Source organism: Aquarana catesbeiana, linkage group LG03 (assembly GCF_042186555.1).
Source record: "Aquarana catesbeiana isolate 2022-GZ linkage group LG03, ASM4218655v1, whole genome shotgun sequence".
Lineage (NCBI taxonomy): Eukaryota > Metazoa > Chordata > Amphibia > Anura > Ranidae > Aquarana > Aquarana catesbeiana.
In genome coordinates, this window is record NC_133326.1 from 511320650 (window position 1) to 511328247 (window position 7598).

Here is a 7598-nt window from a genome sequence, read left to right on the forward strand (position 1 = left end):
TATTCAACTTCAGTCAAAGATGCAAAGTTTGCTTCTATCTACAGATGCCCCTCACCTGCCTATGCACTTTTTGGCTAAAGGTGAAAAAAGGCCAACAGTGTATCTGCTTTAAAACAGAGCTATATCCACCTTTTCTCCAGTGCTGCAATTCCACGGAGCTCCGTGTCGGCTGCTGACATCTTCAGCCCACAACAACATAGAGAACTGTGGCATAGGGTTCTGACAATTGTATAGTCAACGCAAAGGGGCACTCGAGATAAGAGCATCAAATACAAAAACCCTGTCATGGGGAAGATGGGATAAAATAAACAAACAACATGGGGAGAAGGGAAGAAAATAAAAAAAAAAAAGGGAATGGAAGTGGAAGGAGGGAGAAAGAGAGGCAAGGGGATGAAGGAGTAGGTTTGGGTGTTCACTAGGGAGGGACCCAGCACCCGGACCACAGAAAGTAACTTTAAAGTGGAAGTCCATGCAAAATCTAAAATCCCTGCATCTATAGACACCAGGGATCTAACACTAACCCCTCTATCCCTGTAAAGAAAAATGAGTATACATACCTTTTTGGAAGCCAATCTGACCCACTCCGACCGGATTCCACGCAAAGCTGTCAGCTGCGGCTTTTCTGTGTAGGCCGGTGCAGAGGAGATGGAGGACAACGGTAGCCCCATAGTAACTCTATGGGTGACGTCATTTCCCATTCATTTCACAGCCGTTGTTGTCCGTGTCCTCTGCAGAGCTTCTGGCGCTGGAGATCGGGTTGGAGCGAAACAAATCAGCTTCCAAAAAGGTATGTATGCTCATTTTTTCTTTACAGGGATAGAGAGGTTAGGGTTAGATCCCTGGTGTCTATAGATGCAGGGATTTTAGATTTGCACGGACTTCCACTTTAATAGAGAAGAAACATTGAGGTTGATTTACTAAAACTGGAGAGTGCAAGATCTGGTGCGGCTCTTCATAGAAACCAATCAGCTTCCAGGTTTTATCGTCAAAGTTTAAGTGAACATGCTGAAGTTAGAAGCTGATTGGCCAACGTGCACAGCTGCACCAGATCTTGCATTCTCCAGTTTTAGTAAATCAACTCCATAGTGTGTCTCTTCTGCATTAAAAATCCTGCCTGTTTTTATTTTTTTATTTTTTTTTAAGATAAAGTGGACCTTCACACTTCTTCACCCTTCTTCCTTTTCTCTGCTGGAATAGGGCATCTTTTTTTTTTTTTTTTTTTTTTTTTCTTTTGTATAGGTCTTTTCTTTCTTTTTTTTTTTTTAAAGTGCTATTAAAGTCTTGTTTTTTTCTTTAAAAATAACAAACATGTTATACTCACCTTCTCTGTGCAGTGGTTTTGCACAGAGCAGCCCAGATCCTCTTCTCGGGTCCCTCTTCTGTGCTCCTGCCCCCCCTCCTGCTTAGTGCCCCCACAGCAAGCAGCTTGCTATGGGGGCACCCAAACTGCTGCTCACTCTCCTGATTGGCTAACTGACTTTGACTGACAGCAGCAGGCGCCAATGACACCGCTACTGTGTCCCAGCCAATCAGGATGGAGAGTCCCGAAAGGCCGAGGCATTTGTGCACATCGCTGGATGGAGATGGGGCTCAGGTAAGTATTAGGAGGGCTGCTGCGCACAGTAGTTTTTTTTTCTTAATGCATAGAATGCATTAAAGTGGATGTAAATATCATACTGTAGAGTATAAGATTTCCTATCATTTGAGCCCAGTCTTGCCACACAGAGTTAATCCATCTCTTTTATTGTTCAGTGAGAAAATTCTTGACAAAAACTTTGTCAAATCCTCCCCCTTGCTGTGAGTGACAGGTGATTTACATATCTCGTGCTTCAGCCTAAGACACATGCAGTATTTTTTAATTCCCTCCCCCACTCCTTTCTTCAGCAGCTCTGCAAGGATTGGCTGTTCCACACCTCAGCATGATTTGGCATGCTGAAGTCATGTGGTTACTTTCCTGTCTTTTCACTGGATGTTAGAGATCATAGCAGAAGTTCAGTGTAAGAAATACACAGGAGAAAATGCATATTGACAAGGGGAGTGTAGAGGTGGGCGGGGAGTCTACTGACATCACGACTCCACCCACCGAGCTCCAGACAACAGACCCACCCACAGAATATGCAGTTCTTCGGGTCTCATAACAGACAGAGGGGAGACATTTGACAGGTAAAGATACATGGAGGAGGCGTGTATATCCTTATAGATAACCCCTATGGCAGTAGTTTAGAAAGGATGACATTGGGTTTACATCCACTTTAAGATCAAAAACCTTCTGCCTTTACAACCACTCTAAAGTGATTGTAAAGGTTTGTTTTTTATTTTTTTAAATAACAAACATATCATACTTACCTCCACTGTGCAGATCGTTTTGCACAGAGTGGCCCCGATCATCCAATTTTGGGGTCTCCCGGCGGCTCTCACGGCTCCTCCCCACATATAGCCCCCTAGGAGAAGTGCACTACCAGGGGGGTTACCTTGCGGGTCCGCTCTCGAGTCCAGCATTTGCGTCCAGACACAAACGCAGGACTCGGCCCCGGCGTCATTAGATTTGATTGACAGCAGTGGGAGCCAATGGCTGCGCTGCTATCAATCTATCTAATCAAGAGCCAGGACCCCGGGGAGAGAGGGATAGCGCGTCCTCGCTGAGGGAAATACGGGGCTCAGGTAAGTAAGGTAAGTAAAATGGGGGGGCTAGGGGGCCGGTCACTGTCAGGTGTTTTTTCACCTTAATGCATAGGATGCATTAAGGTGAAAAAACATGAGAGTTTACCGCCTCTTTAAGTCCGGCCCGTAGAGCTGCGCGATTCTGGCTAAAACGAGAATCACAATTTTATTGCTTAGAATAGAGATCACGATTCTCGCGGCCTAACATCATCTTTCACAATATACAAAAAATTGGGCTAGCTCTACTGTTTCGTTTTTATTTTTAATTTTTTAAAGTACAGACCGCTGTGCAAATACAGTGTGACATAAAATATTGCAACAACCACCATTTTATTCTCTAGGGTCTCTGCTAAAAAAAATATATATATATTATGTTTGGGGGTTCTAAGTACTGTATTTATTGGCGTATAACACTCACTTTTTCATCATGAAAATCGGGTGCAAATAGCGTGTGCGTGTTATACGCCAATACTTCAATTTTAGCTGCCTCTGAGGGGACAGGGAGGGGGGCGGGATGAGCGCCGTCAGATTAAATACAGTGAGAATCTCCTGTTTACTTGGCGGCCTCTGTAATAGAAAGTCCCGTCTCCTGGGTCGCCATTGGACCACTGATGGCAGTGGTGAGGCTGCTGCATTGATGGCAATGGTGAGGCTGCATTGATGTAGACTATTGAGGCTGCATTAATGGCACTTGTGAGGCTGCAGATGGGCATTGATCAGGCTGCACTGATGGCAATGGTGAGGCTGCAGATGGACACTGACCCTTATTTTGCTTCAAAGTTCCTTATTAAAAATTTAAGTTTTTTTCCTGAAACTTCCCTCTTAAAATGAATGTGCGTGTTATACACCTGTGCATGTTATACGCCGATAAATACGGTAATTTTCTAGCAAAAAATACTGATTTTAACTTGTAAGCAACAAGTGTCAGAAAAAGGTTTAGTCTTTAAAGCTTTTGTTAACGTTTTTAGCGTTTGTGTCTCCTCTGTCTCCTGTGTCAGTTCATGACAGTGCCGCCCCCTCTGCTCCTGCTGCTCAAGTAACCTAACTTGTATGCACCATCCGTGCTGTCTTCTTATGCAGTGTCCTCCTGTGTGTGATTTATTTAAAAAAAGCTGTAAATACCTCATGTAAGAGCTGAGATCCACAATCACATGACCGACCGACCGGCCGGGTCCCCCCCCCCGAGTGACGTCAGCGGGGGAATCTCTGCCCCTTCCACTGCACCGGACAGAGAAGGAAAGGAGAGACCCGGCCGGTCATGTGATCGCAGATATCGGCTCTTACATGAGGTATTATCAACCACTTTAAGTGGTTAAACTGACCTAATTTACAGAACGGAGTTCATTCCTTTGATCTAAAACAGGGGTAGGCAACCTTTTAAGCACAATGTGCCAAAATTTTTTTTAAAGAAAATTGAGAGTGCCGGTTATAAAAAAAAAAAAAAAAAAAAAAAACGTAAACTTCACGCTCCTAATGACTAAAGAAAAAATGTCTTAAATAATAGTAAGAAATTAACATTGCGATTCCAAAGATCAATGATACCTTACCCTTGCTTCAAAAGATGTGTGCTGCAAGGCATGTACGGTAAGGTTGAAATGAATGTGCCAGCCAAGAACTTCTGCAGATCACCCCAATTCCTGCACCTTCACACTTCAGATTACCCCAATTCCTGCACCTTCACACCTCAGATCACCCCTAATTTCTGCATCTTCACACCTCAACTCACCCCAATTCCTGAACCATTAGAAGACCTCTGATCACTCCAGTTCCTGCACCATTACAACTTAGCTCAGCCCCAGTTCCTGTACCTTCATACCTCAGATCACCCTGATTCCTGCACCTCCACACCTCATATCATGTCAAATCCTGCACCTTCACCCCTCATATCACCACAATTTCTGCACTTTCAGATGTCAAATAAGCCCCAATGCATGCACCTCTAGACACCAGATTAGCCCCAATTCTTGCGCCATCACACCCCAGATCAGCTCCAGTTCCTGCGCCATCACACCCCAGATCAGCCCCAGTTTCTGCGCCATCACACCCCAGATCAGCCCCAGTTCCTGTGCCATCCCAGCCCAGATCAGCCCCAGTTCCTGCGCCTTCACACCCCAGATCAGCCCCAGTTCCTGCACCTTCACACCTCAGATCACCTCAATTTCTGCACCTCCACACCTCAGATCACCAAATTTCCTGGACCTCCACACCTCAGATCACCCAAATACCTGGACCTTCACACTTCAGATCACCCCTATTCCTGCACCTTCACTAACTACTACTTGTAGAAAACACAGACTAAGCACTTACATCAGGGTTTCCAAAATCCCCCCCCCCCCCCCCTTTTACATCAGAGTTCCTCTCCTTCTTATATCAGGATCCCTAGAGTTCTCCCCTTTACATCAGGATCATCAGATCCCTCCCTTGTAACAGGGTCCCCCCTTTACATCAGGGTTACAAGGGATCCCCATCCCCTTACAATGGAGTCCCCAGTGTTCCCTCCCCCCTGCATCAGGGTCCCAAGAGTTCTCCCCCATAACATGTTCCCCAGAGCCTCCACCCCCATTAAATCAGAGTCCCCAGAGGCTCCCCAGGCTTACATCAATCACCAGAGTCCCCCCTTACATTAGGGTCCCCAAAGTTCCCCCCCACTTACATCAGGTCCCCAGAGTCTCTCCACGTTACATCAGGGTCCCCTGAGTTGCCTGAATTACATAAAAACTCCATCATACTTAGACCATGTACCGCATGCAACCATAGCCCCCATAATCTCACTCATCAAACCATAACTCCACCAAGCATATCCTACCTTCTATCCAACCCAGCAGTATCTAAAATGCCCCATACTTAACCACCCATAATAACCACATAATCCTGACCATGTCCAAACCACCCATACATGGGTGTGCACACATGCATCCTCACATACAATCCCACACCCAATCATCAATGCAAAAACATGCACATACACATAACCCCATCTGTGACAATCCGCACTATCACACACCAACCAAAACACACACACCACTATCCATGCCGACACATTTGCATGTGCATACATACCCATCCATTCACACACTGCAACCACATATACACCAGCACATAAAACATGCGCTTGCACGCACAACATTCCTGTATATGCATACACATACCCACGCACAACTGCACACGCACATACAGCAACATATTTGCCCACATGCCAGCCACAAAACTTGCAAAGTCACAACACCCCATTTATGAAACAATGGCAGCCAACCCTGTCCACATGCATTCATACCGTAGCCTCTTAGCCACATACCCGAAACCAGAGCAAACAAACCAAACCCTATGGACCCAGACTGAAGAGTAGGAAAAAAACATAAGCAAAAAGGTCAAGCCAGCACGTCCCCAATACAAAAAATGACAGCAGACAAAATGCTTAAACCAGGCATGTCCAAATTACGGCCCGCGTTGCGATTTTGAGCGGCCCGCCTGGTTATCTGGACATATATATCTTTTGTGGCCCCCAACGCTTTCCCAGCGCCGGGGCCACAAAAGATATATATCTGGCTGCCATGGAGGGGACAGGGAGGAGGCGGGACAAGAGCCGTACACACAGGAATATTTCCTGTTTACATGGCAAGCTCTGTAATAAGAAGTCCCGTCTCCGGCACTGCCATTGGACGACTGTTCTGTCCATAAAAGGAGGCGGGACTTTCTATTAAAGAGGCAGTTTCTCCTGTATGAGGAGTTTCTCCTGTATGTAATATTTTGCCGCTCGTCCAGCCCCCTCCCTGTCCCCTCCGAGGCTGCAGATGGATGGGCAATCCTTCAGGATGCACTTATGGAAATGGAGAGTCTGCATTCCTGGCAATGGTGGGTGCTGCATTTCTGGCAATGGTTGGGTGCTGCATTCCTGGCAATGGTGGGTGCTGCATTTCTGGCAACGGTGGGTGCTGCATTCCTGGCAACGGTGGGTGCTGCATTCCTGGCAACGGTGGGTGCTGCATTCCTGGCAACGGTGGGTGCTGCATTCCTGGCAACGGTGGGTGCTGCATTCCTGGCAACGGTGGATGCTGCCCTGATGTAAATGGTGGGGCTGCATTCATGGCAATGGTGGGGCAGCAGATGGGCACTGATCCTTAATTTTGCTATACAGTTCTTTATTTAAAATTTAATTTTTTTTCTGAAACTTCCCTCTTAAAGTGAAGGTGCGTGTTATACGCCAATAAATACAGTATATCCAAATAACACGCCCAAGCTCATCTCTTTACTCACACACAGCCACAAAGGCAAGAGAATTCTTGTTGGGCAGTGTATTAGTGCTAGAGCGAACACACTTAGACCGAATTTTAATGGTTCAAAGAATGTCAGGCAAAATGGTCGGCCCTCACGCATGTTCACTTCATCAAATCTGGCCCTCTTTGAAAAAAGTTTGGACACCCCTGGCTTAAACACACCAGCTACTGGAGAGGGCAGTCGCCCCTCTTTCATAGTGTGTCCCAGCTTCCAAGGGCCACAGGACCGCAGCCATTGCCTCTCATTTATACTAGTCCTGCTGATACCGAGTGGGGGGTTGGGGGGTGCCGGAAACTGCCCACGTGCCGTCATCCCAGGACCAAGCCAAAGAGCACGGCTGCGCCGGACATCAAATGGGGAGACGGGGATTGGAACTAGCAACTGCGGGCGCCGGGCAACTGCACACGCGCTGCTATCCCAGGACTCAGGTACAGCCAATGAGCGCGGCTGCCCAGGGTATCAATGGGGAAGGGGGGAATAGGAACCGGCAACTGTGTGTGCGCTCTCATCCCGGGGAGGCATAGCCTTCCATTCAAGAACAGGAGGAAAGAGCAGGTCTATAGGCACGTCATGGAGAAGCCCGCTCGCTGGACCTGAAAACACCCGGGGGGATTGGGGGCCTCTCAATGATGTCAGAGAAAATTAGGTGGTGTGGGACGGCT

The 7598-nt window shown here is 47.0% G+C and overlaps 1 protein-coding gene across 1 annotated transcript in view; it reads right to left on the reverse strand.

Moving 5' to 3' along the window:
- The window catches only part of FAM114A2 (family with sequence similarity 114 member A2), a 90964-nt gene that overhangs the window by 82261 nt on the left and 1105 nt on the right, over positions 1–7598 (reverse strand). The window lies entirely within an intron of this gene.